Below are 18,680 nucleotides of genomic sequence, written 5' to 3' on the forward strand. Positions count from 1 at the left end.
CACTTGGAGATTGTTTGTGAACTGGAATTTTGGTGTATACTTCTTATTCTTGGGTCATGTCTGAGTTTTATTGATGAGTTGAGATGTGTAAATCTTGATCATACCCCTAACTCATTGTGTTTTTCCATGTTTCACTCTTCCATACTTAGTCATTTTGCTGACCTTGCAACTTTCCCTCTGGGTTAGAAAGAGTGCACTTCACACTTCTAGAGCCTAGTTGTGATCCTCCTTATTATTTGGATATGTTCTCTATGCCACTCTAATACTATCCTCTTTCTCCGACACACTACACAATCCTAGTCAGCAAGACCCCTGTCCTTGTTGCTTACTCTTCCTCCCTACACTAACCCTGTCCCTAGCTGCCTAGTGTTGCACACTGTGCACTTCCAGTGGGTAGTAATTCCCCTCCTTGTGCGTCAAGACTACACCCTACACCCTCCCTGTGGCCCTGGAATTCTTCCTTAGTTTCATGTCATAGTTGTATTGATTGTACCTTGCACCCTTGCCTCTTTCAAGTGCACTTTGCGCTCACCCTACCTCCTCCTCATACAGAGCTACACATGAAATAGTCTTAGTGAGAAGTTCCTGCCCCCCTATCTCCTACAAGTGTGCTCTGTGCCCAAAATCTCCTCCTCTCTCTCCCTTGCACACTATTGATCTACAATTGGTACATTGCATGAATCATAATAGAGTAGGGGATTTCTGGACTGATGTTTGCTTGCCATGAGTGATCCTTATCTACAGGTGTTCTCAGTAATAATGACAGAAGACATTTGAATAGATATATCAATAGAAATTGTTCAAGGAGGCATTCTTGAAGAAAAAGGCATAAAGGCACCTTGTTGTGACAATTGAAGTAATGTTGGGTTATGATGGTCAAAGCGATCCATGAAGACCCAAAAACATGTCTAGGCCCTTTGGAAGGTAGAAAGCAATCATAATGCAATATATGTATAAAGTATTGAAGACTTAGTGGCAGTGTCATCACTTCTCAAATAAATTCATGTTACCAGTCACTGGACTCCAAGTCATCAACTTCAATGACTTGCCTTTTTGTCACCACAATATGTTGATGTGGAAAATGATTATGTATTTTGGGAAATATTGTAAATGTAAATATTTGGAAAGTCCAACAGTCACAAATGGACAAAAAAGTCACTAGGAAAATTCCAAAAGTCTTGTGGAAGTCCAAAGGCCATATTAGAAGTCTAAGAGTCATGGGAGTAGTTCAAGAGTCATGGGGATATGAAAGTTCATCCCCCTTATTATAAAAGAAGCCTCGTTACTCAAGAAAAGGAATTTTCACCTTAGGTTCTCAAGCTAAGGATTAGAGATAAAATTGATCTTTTGAGGAGAAATTAGTGGCTCAAATGCTCCACTATTGGGGCTAGTAGTGTTTCATTGTAACGATTTATCTTGGAACTCTCACTTAGTAATAGAAGCTCATTGAGGCAACATAATTTCATGCATATATCGTGAATATTGTAAGACTATTCTTTAGATGTTTGTGATATGTTTTTATGTTTACATGTACTAAAGAAATTAAATTATTGCATTGGCTTTGGTGCTCATCTTCTTGAGTGTGTGTTGTATTTCCTTTAATGATCGTTATGTCTATGTGATCTATTTCACTAGATGGTTAACGATTGTTTCATACGTATGTGCATGTGTCTTTCTTAGAATAGTACTACTACTTTCCTTCTTAAGACTAACTTCCTCTTCCCTTTCGGTGAAATAACATTGATACATATTGCAATTGAACATTTGACAAGGCTTACTAACTTTCTCATTCAAAATTCCATGCATGTTGCTCTCTTATGCTAACTATTGCAGCCAAGGAAAACCTTTAAGATTGATGGAATTCGGGCCATATTCTAGATGGGGAACCTACACCAAATGGTGTGAGGTCTAAATGGGACTTCATATCAGTGAAAGCCCTTGTATGTTGGCAGTTTCTAGCACCATCAACACAGGTTAACGACCAATTGAATTGGATGGCCCAAGGACCTCTTTCTCTTCTAGTAAACCTTCATCTCTTACACATGAACCTAGAAAAATCGCTTACAAAGTATGATCTAGAAAAGAAAGCAAAGTCTAAGGATCACATCGATGACTTCTACTTGCATCTAGGGATGTTAGAGGTACGTTATGATGATGTTTCTTGTTGATTATCTCCTTAAAATCTTAAGGGTAGAGCATCAGTATGGTATGATAACCTTCGACCAAATTCAATTTATAATTGGAGGGAATTTAAGCAGTTGTTCTTACAGATATTTGTTGAAAACCCCTACCCTGTTTCTTAAAGAACTCAGAAACATTAAGGTGGGGGATAAAGAAAAGGTGAAAGATTTTAATCATATATTTACTTGCATTTAGAACAAGTTCCCCAGAAATGTGTAGCCTCATGATTCAATCACTAATGATTATTACATTTCTCCCTTGCCATGTAATATTTCTATCTCTGTGAAAAGAGTTGCGAAGGAAACATTGGGTCTAAATTTTGTGGAAGTAATCATTGTGGAAAAGAACTTAAGATATATTGGAGTGATTATTGATCAGGAAGATTCAAAGGAATCCAAGGACACTAGAAAATAGTCTCAAGCCTCATCTGTTACAACTAAAGACAAGGATTCATTTGATATGGATATCTTGACTAAGTCCTTGAAGATGCTTACTAAAAAAGTATTTGAATTGAAATGGAAATCAAGTGAGGAATCCACTAGTAATAAGTCCTTTAAGTCATTCCTTAAGAAGAATACCAATAAACCGACCAAGTCTAATCAAAGTTCTAATGTAGTATTTAGTGTTGAGAACTTGGGTATGGACAACTACTGTACCTTTCATCAAGAAGAGAATTCTGAAAAAACATGTCCGTAATGGAATGATAATATGAACGTAGTGGTTACCAATGTCATAAAAAGTTTTCTATCAGAAGAGAAGTATGAGAATACTCAAGAAACTGATGGACCAACCCCCCTGGAGGATAATACAAGTGCTGGTGATTCAATTTTCACTCTTGATCTTATTTTGAACAATGATAGACAAGATGCTAGTGAACCTCCAGTGGGTGAAGCTCCTCATAAACAACAATCAAAGTCATATAATTTGAGGAGCAAAGGATCAGTGCCAAAGTAAGATGTGAGGAGGAAATTGTTCAGGAAAATATTACCTCCTAGTAATCCTGCTCTGAGTTCACAAATGAATTCCAAAAGCAGTCAACCTCAAAATAAAACTTCTGGGAATTCAAAGAACAAGTCCATCACCCCTGAGGTATCATGTAAAGTTTCACCTCCTACCACTTCAGCACAACTTGCCAAATATGAAGATGTAGTGTGGGATATCGTTTATAACATTATCGAAGACATGAAGAAAGATCATGCTAATATTTTCATTTCTCAGCTAGCAAAGTTTTCAGGTAAACAAGAAATTTATTCTTCAAAAGCCTCATTTGGTAAGTCAAATATTATAATTGTATCTGTTATCAATGTAGCTAATGTAAATTCAAGATCTACTTGATCCCCTTTTCTCTTAACATTTGAAATCTTTAATTATAATGTCCACAATTTCCTTATTGATTCTGGTGCATCTGAAAATGTTATGCCTCTATATGTTGTTAAGAAAATTAACGCAAAATGGGAAAGGATTAATTCCATAATTATACAATTAGATAGATCACAAGCATAGGAAATTGGTGAACTAAACAATGTTATAATCCATTTATCTTCTTATGAAGAGTTCAAAAATGCATAGACATTGTCATTGTGGACATTTTAGAAGCCTATAGATTACTTATAAGTAGAGATTGGTCTAGAAAGTTGCAAGGATATTTTGCTACTGATTGGTCACATTTATGGCTTCCCTACAAGGGCAAGAACAATCAGATTCAAGTATAAAGTGACCATTTTATGAAGCATACCATAAAAATGCTTCAAGCTAATAATGAGCCAATAATTATAGAAATTTTGAGGTCTAAATGGGTCTCCTAAGGAATATTATAAAATAATATAGCAAATAATAAAATAACATTAGATTACATCATCAAATTTAGAGGAAAAAAAAACTACTTTTTCAACTTGTATTTTCAAGTTATCTCCCTACGGTTTTACTAAAATTTCGAGTAGGAACACTTGTTGGATGCAGGATTTAATTCCTCATCCAAGGAGTACCCATGTTCGACACTTTTGATGGACCCTGCTACATGAAAAATGAGGAATACATGAAAAAAACATGACTGCAATAACGCTTTTCATGTATTTCCCATTTTTCCTATAGCAGGGTCCATCGAAAGTATGGAACATGGGTACTCCTTGGGTGAGGATTTAAATTCCACATCCAACAAGTGCTCTCACTCGAAATTTAAGTAACATTGTAGGGAGATAAGTTGAAAATACACGCTGAAAAATAGTTTTTTTTTAATCTTTTTACTCTTTTACTCCAAAAATGGTGAATCATCCCCCATAGTTGACATCATCATATTGAATCCTATTGGTTCTTATAAAGTTTCTTTTGGTTGTACATTTTTGTTTTGAGGTCCATTTTTGACCTCAAATTTTCTCTAATTTATCTTCGTGCAAGCAATATTCAAAAATTCCTTTTTAGAAGTTGACCTTTGATGTTATCTTACGTAGTCATCCTCTGTACCACCAGATACACAGTTGGCACTCCTTCCTTTCAATCTAACTGGCGATAATGACCCCTTTATTATAGATGTAAATATTAATAATGTAGATACTAACCCTTTTATTATTGATATTTGGACTATGTATTTTTATGGTTCGAAAACACATGATGGCTCTGGAGTTGGTTGCGTTCTGATTGACCCTAAAAAGAAAAAACATATTATTTCATGCCAATTGGAGTTTGAGTGCATGAATAACGTTGAAGAATATGAGGCACTCATTCTTGGATTAAAGAAAGCCATCGACTTCAAGGTGGAAACATTAAAGGTAATAGGTGACTCAAATATTGTTATACATTAGGTACAAACTACTATTCATTGTGTATCACCTAATCTTAAAAACTAACAGCAAGAGGTATCGTGCATTATATATTTACTTCAATAATTTAATATTAAATATGTCCTTAGGATTCATAATGTAGTCGCAAACACCTTAGTTAATTTAGTTGCTAGGTTGTCACCACTTAGAGATGGTTTTTATATTTAGATAATTTATAATCCATCTATTCTTGATAACACCACTAATTTTCATATGTTCAATGATGACCAACAAATATTGGATTTCATAGCTAATGTTGATGTGTTTAAAGATGTTGCAATCGATGAAGATGAGCACAAGAGGTCATTGCAAGAAAGTGTTGAAGCACAGAAAGGAAAGCCCATGCCTAAGGGTGTGGTATCATTGGAAAGGCTCTATGAATTTCAAAATTGCTTCAAGGGATGACTGAATAAAAAGACTCAAAGTTCCACATGGTTTCACAAACAAGTTAACTTGGGCACTAAAGAAGATCCAAAATATGTAAACCTTGGTACATGTTATTCACCTTAGGAACAATTAGCTTTTATTTGTCTCTTTAAACCGTAAAAAGATGTATTTTCATAGACATATGATGATTTGAAAACTTAGGATACACTAATCATCCAACACGTTGTACGAATCAAGGAAGGGGTTAAGCCATTTCAACAAAATTTGAGAAAATTGCATCCTACGCCTGAACCCATTATACATTAAGAACTAAGGAAATTGTTGGATGCTCAAATCATCTTCAAATTTTGTCACTCTACATGGGTATCTAACTTGGTTTTGGTAAAAAATAAGTCTGGTGAAACATGCATATGTGTAGATTTTTGGAATTTAAACCAGGCTTCCAATAAGGAAAATTATCCCTTTCCATATATGGATAAGATCCTCTAGATGGTATCTCGATCATATATATGCTCTCTATTGGACTATTTTTCATGATACAACGAAATTCTAGTAGTGAAACCTAATAGGTTGAAAACAACATTCAAGACAAAGTGGGGTACATTCGCATTTAAGTGAATGTTGCTTGGGCTCATAAATGTCGGTGCTACATTTCAATAGGCTACAGACATTGCATTCTGAGGACTAATTACTTAGAGTGTGGTCGTTTATTTGGATGATGTTATTGTGTTTTCAAAGAAAATATCATATCATCTTCATCATCTAAAGCGGATCTTTGACCAGTGTCGAAAATATGGAATATCATTAAATACTACGAAAAACATCTTCGGAGTGCCTAAGGGAAACCTATTGGGGAACATTATATCTAAAGGTGGAATTAAAGTGGACCTGGAGAGGGTCAAGGCCATTTCTCATATTCCCTATCCCATGAACAAGAAAGCTATGCAATCCTTCTTAGGGAAAATTATTTTTCTATGAAAGTTTATCTCTGATTAGGCATAAATTGTTAAACCTTTGCAAGAGATGATCAAGAAGGATGCGATATATAAATGTGACCAAAGGGAAAATGATTCTTTTTTCCAAATCAAACAAGCAATAGTCGATGACCCGACATTATATAGTCTAGACTTTAATACATATTTCTTGTTATATACCTTTGCTTTTGATACATCTATTGCAGTTTTTCTGACTCAAAAGGATAGTCAAGGCAAAAAATGACCAATATTGTTTATGAATGTTGGCCTATATGAATCATGATTGAAATACCCAACCATAGATAAACAAGCATAAACAGTTTACAAGATAGTGAAGCATTTTAGGCCTTACCTCTTAAAAAGTCATGTTATCATCTTTGTGCCTCACCCAACAATTAGATCGCTCTTTATACAACAAGAGTTTGGTGAGAGGAGGGCAAACTGGATGACAAGTCTTTAAGAATATGATTTAGAATTCAAGCCATTTCATACAATCAAATGTCACGGTCTCTTTTAGATTGTAGCAGAAGAAGTCAACTCACCATAAGGGAATTATTTTAGGTGGGAACAAGAAATTGATATATACAACATAGATCAAGTTACCCCTACAAACGCAACCACATATTGGTACACTTAAGCATCGTAGTATATAAATCAAGGCAACTTGTCCTCACACTTATCGACAAAACAAAAAAGGGATATATGTCTCAAAGCTTTATCTTATAAATTTGTTCATGATGCACTTTTTCAAAAGCATCACATGGTGTCTTACTTAGGTGCTTAGAGTCTCCCAATTCAAAAATGGTGTTAAAGAACCTTCATGATGGGCCAATTGGTGGACATTATGTGGGTGATACTAAAAGTGATAAAGTAATACAGGTCGAACATTATTGGCCCGCACTATTTAAAGATGTGCATGTGTATGCCCCAAAGTGTCCTGTATGCCAAATATGTGCTAGTTGCTATAGGAAACTACCCCATTGTAGCCCATTGTCATTGAAGAAACATTTCAACAATGGGGGTTAGATGTCATGGGAGATATTTTTCCACATTCATCAAAGAAACACCAATATATTTTAACTATTGCATATTACTTTACTTGGTGGGATGAATTCATTCCATTAAGACAAGTGAACAAGCAGGAAGTCATTCACTTCATCAAACAAAATAACATTACTAGGTTTGGCGTTCGCACGTCACTTGTGTTTGACAATGCAACTTAACTTTTGTGATTGAAACTTTATGATTTTTCATTGGAAAATGGTATTGTTTTAAAGCACTCATCTAACTATTACCCTCAGGGAAACAAATTGGTTGAATCCACAAATAAGAATTTAATTTGCATCATAAAAAATTTGTTTACTCTAAGAAAAGGAACTGTCATAATGCATTGGTAAATACCTTATGGGATGTCTGTGTTACCCCTAAGCCCTCTCTAAAGACTTCACCTTACTTCCTTGTGGATGGAAATAAGTGATCCTTCCTTTGAACTTGTACCTCCTAACCTTACAGCTTTCTCAAGAATCCCAAGATAAACCATGTATGATTGTTTAGAGCAAGATAGAAACCCTTCTCAAACTAGAGGAAGAAGGGTGTAAGACAATAGAAAAATTTGTTGTGCACCATAATCATAATAAACATTGGTTTGACAAGAAGTCTGCGGGGAACAAGGAGTTTGGTGTGGGAGACCTAGTATTGAAATGGGACAAGGCCCATGAAGAGAAAGGTAAACATGCCAAATTACAAATCCTGTGGATCAGATCCCTCGCCATTTATATAGGAGGGTTGAACCTCTTCCCGTCAATGGCCAAGATTTGAAATGTTATTTTTAGTAGCAACCTTAGGGCTATGTTTTTAGCTATGTACATATTGCTTTCCTTGACCATTTTTTTTTGCTTTTTTTATGTCTTATCTTTTTTTCGTGACTTTGCATTATTATGATCAGTGTAAATAAATAAGATCTTGTATTTAAGTGCTTTTTTTCTCTAAGAAAATGTGGTGGAAGTTTTAAAAGGGCAGTGTGACAGCCAACAACACTTGGATAACTTTTGGTCCCTCTTCTTCATTTGGGCCTTAATATATTTAAGGTCAATGATGCCTAAATGGAAAATATGATTCATTCCGCACAAAAAATTTAGCAGAACTACGATGCCCATATCTATTCTAGGATCCTCATTCCTTGACTCAAAATTGTAATTAAATGGTGTTTCAACCTACCTATCTAATCGAGTAGAGGGGGGAAGGATAAAATCCAAGCGAGGAAATGAATTTCAGAGTTATATATACGAGTCTTTGTAAAACAAGGAACAACCTCTCTTGCTCATAAAATAAGTTAGGATCCATCTTCCACTTTGGAAAAATAAAATTCCTAATAAATGATGAGAGAATATTGAAAACAAATAAAGGGTGAAAGAATAGAAAGGCTTCATATGTAGAAAGGTGAAGCAATCAACTTTGTCGAGGTATTGAACAGGCTCGTTGGCAGCGAAGAAATGCTTGTGATTCCTTGAAGTGACCCTGCAGGGGTACTAGATAGGACTGTTGACATTAGAGCAACACCATAGATGATACTAAAATTATGTTCATCCTAAACTCATGAATATATACTATCCTTCTCCCTAATTATTGAAATAGTTTGGTTTAGAAAAGGTTTATAAATGTGCTGAGACAAGAAAGAGATAAAGGAGACTACATCAATAACCAGGATAAGTTGTTAGAAATTGTAGCAAGAAAGGATAAATTTTACTTGTGCCTTAGTTAAATTTAGTAATTCAATTTCCCACATCAACAGAATGACTTGGATGGTAGCTAACTGTAGAAATTTGGTGATAGAATTGTGACTGATTAAGAATATTAATCTAAATCAAGAGACACAATTCTACTCTACTGCTCTGCGGAAATTAATTCACAATTTAGAAAAGCATTCACAAACATGCATCAATCACATAGATAAATACACAGATTTATCTAGGGGAAACCAATTAGTAAAAAACCCTCAATCCTACTTGAATTAATCAAATGAATATAGAATATATTACAATTGCTAGCTCCATCTCTGAGCTCAACCTTAAAAATAATAAATGTTCTCTCTGCTCAATGAGAAGCTTTGACCCAGACTTAATATATTTCTGCCTCCACCTGAGCTCATATTTCCTTGCACAAATATTGAGGAAATTGGCCCCTATTCTTTAAGAATTGCCTCCAAAATGATTGCACAATTCCCAAGGATTGATCACTGATTGCATGCAACACTTGTACACTCAATACTAGCCTACAACCGATGTTACACCGCCTCAGAATCTCCACCATAGCTAAGCAATTTGAATTCCTTGCATGCATGAGCTATTTTTGGTTGATTGATCAATTAACATGATGATATTTGAGTTAGAATTTTGTCCCACTGCACAAATAGCCTCCAACTAGTTCTATTAATTGTTAGAACTAGTTTAACTTAGTACAAATAGAAATAATTGAATTGGATTGCTACAAATTAGAAATAAACACATGCAAACTAAACTCCAATCCCACTTACTTGAATTTACTAAGTGACAAGAGCCATGTCACCTCAGTTAACTACCTCCAAGTTGTTTGTTGATGTGGAAATTTCAAATTTTCTCAATTTGACCAAGACTAAGTCAAATTGAGTCTTTCTTGCTACACTTCTCAACACTCCCTCTTAGCAAGAAGGGGATTATCGACCACCCCTATCTTGCAATTGTGGAATTAGAATTTCCCTCTTGACAAAGCCTTTTTCAAGATGTCAACATCTTGTTTCTCTGTTGGAATGTATTGTAGAAATATTATTCTCCTCTACACACAGCCCCACAATTGATGATATTGAATATCCATATCCTTGGATCAATCATGAAATTCCAGATTCTCAGAGAGCTTAATGCAATTCTGATTATCACAATAGATGACAGTTGGATCCATCCCCTGACTAGACAATTCCATAATTATCTTTCTCATCCAAATTTCCTCACATGTTGCTTGACCTGTAGCCATGTATTCAGATTCTATTGAGTTGAGCGCCACAGACCTCTGCTTCCTATTGTACCAAGAGAATTTTTCGGACCCAACACTAAAAATTACACATGATGTACTCTTTTGGTCGGATGGACTCCCTACCTAATCTGCATCTGTGAATCCATGCAACTTCAACTCCTTTGTCCCTCTGTACCATAATCCATATTGGGTAGTGCCTCTGAGGAATTGTAAAACATGGTTTTTTTCCTTCCAATACAATTTGGTTGGCCTAATCATATCTTGGCTCAGTTGGTTGATGGCATAGCACATATCTAGTCACGTGTTCACAAGATACATAAGTGAACCTGCTAGCTTATGTAAATGGTAGCATCAACCTCTTCACCTGAAGTAGCATTCTCCTTCCTCCAGTTGGTCGCTAGAGGTGTCTCCATGGGCTTACTACTCTCCATGCGAAATCTCTGTAGTATATTTTTTTGGTTCATGGTTAAATCTATTGGAAGGATGTTTTTTGGTTCATGATTTTTCCAATAGGGAAAATATTACTTTTTCACTCCTCAAATCCACCCCCCATGTTAAGGACTAGTGGGAAACCTATTGTGAATAGAGGGATGAGAGAGAACCCTCACTTTTTTCCACCCCACCCACTTGGGATTCTTTCCGAGACACCATCGAGGAATAATATTACCCCGTGGGAGCTATGATGATAAGTACATACAATCGACTACAGTATGGGAGAAAAGGGATCAATATGTGCATGAGTTGATGAATATTATCCATACCCTTCTCATAAAGTTAGGTGTCAAATATTCTGAGAAACATCTCATGCTCAAGTACCACATTTTTTTTCACAAATACATTTAGGAGGAAATGGAGTTCCTGAACATCTCCTCACTTGGTGTAGCATACCGATATGCTGCCCAGGTTGAGCATAAATTCAAGAAGAAGAAGCAAGACTTTAGATTTGTGAACCCAAAGCACAGCAAAGGTGCCCCCAACCCACAAATAAAATGGAAGATTCAAGCTACAAACCCACAAGACAACTCCTCCAAGCCACAAGCCATGAATAATGGGAAGGTGAAAAAAGACATTGGCAAGTGGTGTGAATTCCATAAAACTCCCACTCACAACATGAACAAATGTCGCGTGAAGAAAGCGTTGGTGGTCAAGCTGAAATACTTAGAGACGGATGCATGCTCTAACTTTGAGTTAGAACCTGGCAAGGGAAATAAAATCATTGACGTTGAACCCACGGTGACAGTAGCCACCACCAAGCTCCAAAAGGAAGAACCTGAGGATCTAGGGGAGGGGGAGTGCCTCTTCCACTTGCAGATGTGGGTAAATGGTTCACCGATGTATTTCATCATTGATAGAAGGAGCCAAAAGAACCTGATCTCAACTGAGGTCGTTAAGAGATTGAAGTTGCCAATAATGTTGCACCCACAACCGTACATCATCAGGTGGCTCCAACAAGGGCGAGATATTTGTGTCATCTAGTAGTGTCACCTACCTTATATCATCAAGCCCTTTGTAATGAGGTATTGTGTGATGTTGCCCCTTGTAGAAGTCTGTGATGTTTTATTAGGTCAACCATACCTATGGAAGCATCATGCTATATATGAATCTTGACGTCATTATATTATTATCACTTTCAGTTAGAAATTGTATAGGATACCATAGGTATCACCACCTACCGCCATTTTTTTTATCTTTGCTAAAAAATGCAGTAAGATCATTTCCTAGATGGGGAAATGTCTTCCTTATGATTCACCCCCAGTACAACAGGAAGATTCAGGCCACATCCAAAACATCTAGACAGGGCTCCTCTGCATGGTAGTAGTAGATGGACAAGGTCATGGAGGAGTACAGAGAGATCTTCACCTCACCCATAGGGGTACCACTATACTGTTAAGTTAAGCACTCCATCGATATGACCCTGGTAACACCACTACCTAATGGACCAATCTATAGATGCTATGTTCTGGAGAACAATGAGATCAAGACACAGATTCAGGAATTGTTGTAGAAAGGGCACATCATGCCAAGTTCATCACCTTATGGGAGACTGATCATGTTGGTACAGAAGAAGTACATACCCTGGAAGCTCTATATTGACTATTGGTCATTGAATAAGATCATTGTACATAATAGGTATCCAATCCCACGGATTGATGACCTTCTGGACCAACTCAAGGGGGGAAAATATTTCCGCGATATTGACTTGAAGTTCGGTTTTCTCTAGGTATTGATTGAACCCTCTGATGTGTGGAAGACTTCCTTCAAATCCAAGGAAGGCCTTTTCGAATTGTTGTTCATGTCTTTCAGGTTGACGAATGCCCCAAAAATCTTAATGCAACTGATGGACAACATCTTGTGGCCCTTCACCACCTTGTTCATGGTAGTGACCTGGATGGCATCCTGATTTTCAGCAAGAGTTTGGAAGAGCACATACACCATATCTAATAAGTCCTATAAACCATGCGAAAACATAAGTTGTGTGCCAATTTGAAGAAATCTACTTTTGGTATGACCCTATTCAATATCTGGGGTACATCATTGATGAGCGATGTGTACATGTGGACCCATCCAATATACAAGATATTTCGGATTTGCTAGCCCAAACCACTCTAACAAAGCTTCGTAGCTTTCTAGGTCTTGCCAATTTATATCGCAAGTTTTTGTTGGGATTCTCTCATATCACTTGGCCTTTGAGTCAAGTCACCAAGGGTGGAGAGAAAGAAAAGTTATTTTGGTAAGAATCCCAATAGAAGGCACTTTACGAGTTGAAGCATCACCTCTACTCTGCACCAGAGCTCATGTTACCCGACATGCAACAACCATTTGAAATTGAGACAAATGCCTCCAACTATGCAATTGGTGCATTTCTTACCCAGCAGGGGCATCCAGTGGCATATCATAGTGAGCTACTTTTAGATATAGTCCGAAAGTATCCCACCTATGAAAATAAAATGTATTCCATTATGAAGCCCCGCCGAAAATGGAAGGATTACATTCTAGGGAAGGAAACGATCATCCACACAGACCACCCACCCTTGTAGTTCATACAAAAACAAGGGAAGTTTCAAAACCATCACCATCTGAAATGGTACACATATCATCAACAATTTCATTTGAACATTAATTACAAGAAGGGAAACACCAATAATGTTGCAAACTGCCTCAACCGACCACTAGTTATGGTGCTAACCATTGTACTCAACTCTTATGGATGCGAGACTTTGGGATAGCCACATATTTATAAGAATGATCCAGAATTCAAGACCACATACCAGATGCTCCTAGGTGGTGAGAAAGTCCTAGAATTTCACCTCCATAACACAATGTTATGCCACCAGGATTGTCTCATATTTACAAGAGTGATCTAGAATTCAACACCACATACCAAATGCTCCTAGATTGTGAGAAAGTCCTAGCTTTTCATCTCCATAACACATTGTTATGAAACCTGGGACACCTCTATGTTCCTTCAAGTGAGTGTGCCAAGATGATTTTGGATGCGCACTACAATCGGGTTGCTAGACATTTTCATGTAGAAAAGACAATGGTAGTGTTGCAGAAGTATTATTATTGGTTGAACCTTTGACAACATGTTGGGAAGTACATGAGATCCTACACTTCCTATGCCATTTCCAAACCTATAATAAATAAGCAAGGCCTATATACTCCTATGTCGACTCCTAGCTAGCCCTGGGAATCCATCTCCATGGATTACATGTCAGGACTTCCTTGTACCAAGAAGTGCAACAACCGTGTTTTCATGGTCGTCGACATATTCTCTAAGATGGCCATTCTGGTGGCCTACAAGAAGAGTGTCACAGTAGAATCAACTGTCAAACTCTTCTTTGAACGAGTATGGGTACACTTTGGGATTCCATAGTCCATTATATCAGATTAAGACAAATGGTTCCTAAGTGCATTCTAGTCAAGCCTCTGGTCATTGTTGGATACCAAGCTCACTAAGTCCACAACCGTCCACCCCCAAACTAATGGCTAAATAAAGGTTGTCAATAAGATGATCGTTCACATCCTACACATGTACAACTTGAAGCACCCATGCACATGGGATGAGAGCCTCCCCTATGTCGAACACAACTACAACATGGCTCTCCATAGCTCAACTGGCCATAACCCCTTTTAGGTGGGAATAAGATTCCATCCATTATGTCCCATTGATGTTATCATACCATTTGCAGCTACTCAGGTAGAGTCGGCTCATGTCTAGTCTGAAGTTGACAGGGCTAACAACTGCATTTAGCACATCTAGCACATCCTCCAATAGATCCATGACATATTGGACAGAGCAAATTCTAAATAAAAACAATGTCATGATCAGCATCGGGTGCCACACAAGTTCCATGTGAGCGATAAATTTTGGTTACATTTGTAGAAGGAGCGCCTCACTGGGTCCCACCGCAATCTTTGCCTTATCTGATATGGGACTTACACTATCACTAAGGCTATAGGGGAAGATTCTTTCGAGTTCAGTATTCCACCATTCCTTGGCCTACACCCATTATTCAATGTGGATCGGCTGCAGCCATACTTTCCCCCATTGTTGGGCACATCTGACATTGCTAAGCAACTGACACCAACATAGCTCAACCCAATCTGTATTGAATAGGATACAATTTATAGGATAATTGACACTCGGATCAAGAACAATTGCCAATAGAGGACCTAGCAATATCGAGTTTTCAAAGTAGGCCAACTCCTTCACCAGGGCAAGTGGCTCACTAGGGACTATGTTCAACAAAATTTCCTCGCCTCATGGAAGCTCTGCAAGTAAGAGGGACCATTTCTTCCTAAGGGGGAAGGACTGGTCTAGGTGGATATTGGTGGACACCCAACTATTCCACCTATACCTCTAGCTGGTTTCATCAATTTCCTTTATTATAGCATCATTTACTAGTTTTAGCAGTTTTTTGGGTCCTAAACTTCTAAAGCTATTTTAACCCCCTAAACAACATTTGTTTTGAGGTCTGCAACAGGCCTGTAGCCAAAGGAAAGGGCTTGCTGAAAATCCTATATTACTCGGAGATACCTTTCTAATGAGGTATTGTACACGCCAAACAGAGATAATATGACCAAGTTATGACCCCGAGAAGTTGGATACCCAACTAACCCCAATGGGGCCCACAAACTCTTGGTGTTCCATCTCCTAGGGTTACAGTTTTGGTTCTTTAGGGTTTCCCTTTATTGTTCAATAATAAAAAGTACCTTGAGCACCATTTTAACACAGTTCATAGAAATTTAGCCGCCACTTATCCTATTAGAGATAAGCTACCATCGCCCTAGCTAGTTTATTTCCATTCTATATGTAAGCATCTTTCAGTTCTTTGATATTAATGAAATGAAGATTTATTTCTACTACATATATATGTTTATGTTTATATCTATATTTTGTTGCATTCTTGCATAAGTCCAAATCACTCAGTGACATACTTTCCTTGAGACACAAACAATTCCCCATCACCTTGCCATACATCCAGCCCGAGGAAGTAGTGCATGAGACCCATGTCTTTCATCTCAAATTCCCTTGCAAGGTCCTTCTTGCAATATTTGATCAACTCTTATCACTTTTCAATATTAAATCATCAACATATAAAACAATAATAAGCAATTTACCTTCTACCAAAATATGATAGAGGTTCACATCCGCTCAATCCAATGAGATAACTATCAATCTGAGTGTACCAAGCTTGGGGTGATTGTTTGAGATTGTACAATGCTCACCTGAGTTTGCACACATGAGACTCCTAATCAAATCTCTCAAAACCTTCTAGTTTCTCTATGTACACTTCCTCCTCAATAACACCATTGAAAAATGTCATTTTTACATCCATCTAGTGCATCTTCCACCCCATCTATGAAACTAGTGAAAGAATTGATCTAATGGATGAATACCTTGCTACAGGAGAAAAGGTTTCCTCATAGTCAATTCCCTCAACTTGAGAGAATCCTTTGGCCACAAATATGGCCTTATACTTCTCTATTTTTTCATATGCTACATACTTAACCTTGAAGATCCATCTCAAACCCACAACTAATTTATCTGCCAGTCTTGAGACCACCTCCCAAACACTGTCCTTTATGATGGATTCACATTCTTCCACCATTGCATCAACCCAAACTGGTTTCTCAGCTGGTTCCTTAAAAGAGGATGGCTCGGTCTCTAAAAGCTCAGTCATTAGAGCCATGTAGCTAGTGTATCTCTTAGGTGACCTCCTTTTCCTACGCAAATTTTAATGAGCTCCCACATTCTCCCTCACATATTGCACCAATCTATCAGCTTCCATGGTTATATTTATACCTTCTCTAGATGGTTTCACTTGAGTGGATGTCTCCACTCCCCCTCCTCTCAGCTCCTCCACTAGTGGTTGTTGCACAACTTCCTAAGGCTCCTCCTTTGGAGCTAAAAAATCCTTTTCTCATGGGATTTGAAGCTCCCTCTCAAGAGAGCATCACATTGATTTCTCCTCATCAAAATTTACATCCCTTCACACAACTGTCATTATAAGGGAAGGTAAGTACACCCAGTAATTGTGTGGAGTTTCAGTGTAACTGAAAAAAAAAACCTCCTAACTCTGCAGTCATCTCAAGTTTATTCCTCGAATACTTGGATACATGGCAACAAACAAAGGCTCCAATTTTTTTGAAATGAGACACATCCATATTTCTCCCCGTTGATGGTGTTGGACCCGCCAAAATTTAGGGGATCTCCCAGATATGAAGTCCCAATCATACCTCACATCGTTTGGTGCAGGATTCCCATCTGGTATAAAGGCATGGTTGCCAAATCCTTAAAGATTTTGCTTGGCGCTGACTGTTAGCAGAAGAGAGTGATGAAATGGTAACTTTGAAAAGCAAGGGGAGTGTGCTTGGTGAGTGTGCAGTGCAACTATGTCGAGGTTCTTCTACTACAAAGGGGGAGAGAAAAGTAAGCCTCTAAGTGAGAGGCAATAGGACCACCCAGGAAAAGACACACATGAACCATAAGGACTTGTCTAACATCTAGGGAAATAGTCCACAACGAATGTGAAAGTCATTACAACCAACAAACAGGGGAAGATTCGTCTAACATCCAATGGAATAATCCACAACGGATGGGATGATCATTATAACCAATAACAAGGAAATATTTGTCTAGTATCCTACAGAATAGTCCACAAGGGTGAGACAATGATAACAACCATTACAACACATTCTCAATAAGATAAGCACTAAAATAACCGAAATAGTTCAACTATCTTATTACATGTGAAAGAAAACATGAAATACAAATGTCCACAAAATAGTCTTACAAACATTCATAGTTCATGCATGAAGAACGTGCTAGCCTTAAAAGGCTTCTTTTATTAAGAAAAATTTCCAAGACACATATTTACATTTTACATCACTAGCCCCAGTAGTGGGACATTGGAGCCACTCCTTTCTCCTCAAAGAACTAGTTGGTCTCTCTAATGCCTTGTGAGAGGAGCCAAGGTGAAAATTCCTTTGCTCATACAATGAGGGGGTATATATAACCAAAGGGGTGATGCTTTCCCCTTGTGACTCTTTGACTACCCTCATGACTGTTCAACTTCCTATGACTTTTCAACTTACATGACTCTTCATATTCATGTGTGTCCTTTGGACTTCCTATTTACAATATACATGGTCCACAATAGTGATGTGGCATATGACAACTCATGACATGACTTGACATGACACTACTGACATGGACTGGCTTGATGATGTGGCAATGTCAAGTCTCTATTGTTGTTGAGTGCTAGATGTGTTCTTGGATATGATTTCTCTTCTCCTCCGCATAGCTTGGTGATGCGGGGTTTTCAATGATCTTTAGTCTTGTAAGGTGGTCGAGAACTTGTGTCCCTTTGCTTGCTCTTGGTAGGTGCAGTCGTAAGTTCAACTACAAGTGAGTCTTTAGGCATGCTTCCCTAATTCTCCTTATTCATCATCTCTTCATGACTTAATAGTGTACCTATTCCTGCAATTCACTTATGACTTATGACAGGACGACATCAATCTGTAAAATCACTAGTCTAACATGATGCATTATTATCCATGAACTGAGCCCAGAACAAATCACAGACTGGGAGGAAGGGCACAGTGACTGCGCATTGCATAGTTCCTGCTAACAAGGGGAGATCATGATCACTAAGACTGTGGAGAGTGTAGCTCAGGCTTGACTGAGGAAATTTTGTACATGGCCCTCACTGAAGAGAAAAATTACACAGTGCCCACTGAGGCTTAGAATTGCACAGCTCAATCTGGCAATGGTTGTTGTGGGATGGGACCATGGGAGGACAGACTGCAC

Source organism: Pinus tabuliformis, chromosome 4_2 (genome assembly GCF_031772625.1).
Source record: "Pinus tabuliformis cultivar Carrire ecotype Pingquan chromosome 4_2, CPIR1, whole genome shotgun sequence".
Taxonomy (NCBI): domain Eukaryota; kingdom Viridiplantae; phylum Streptophyta; class Pinopsida; order Pinales; family Pinaceae; genus Pinus; species Pinus tabuliformis.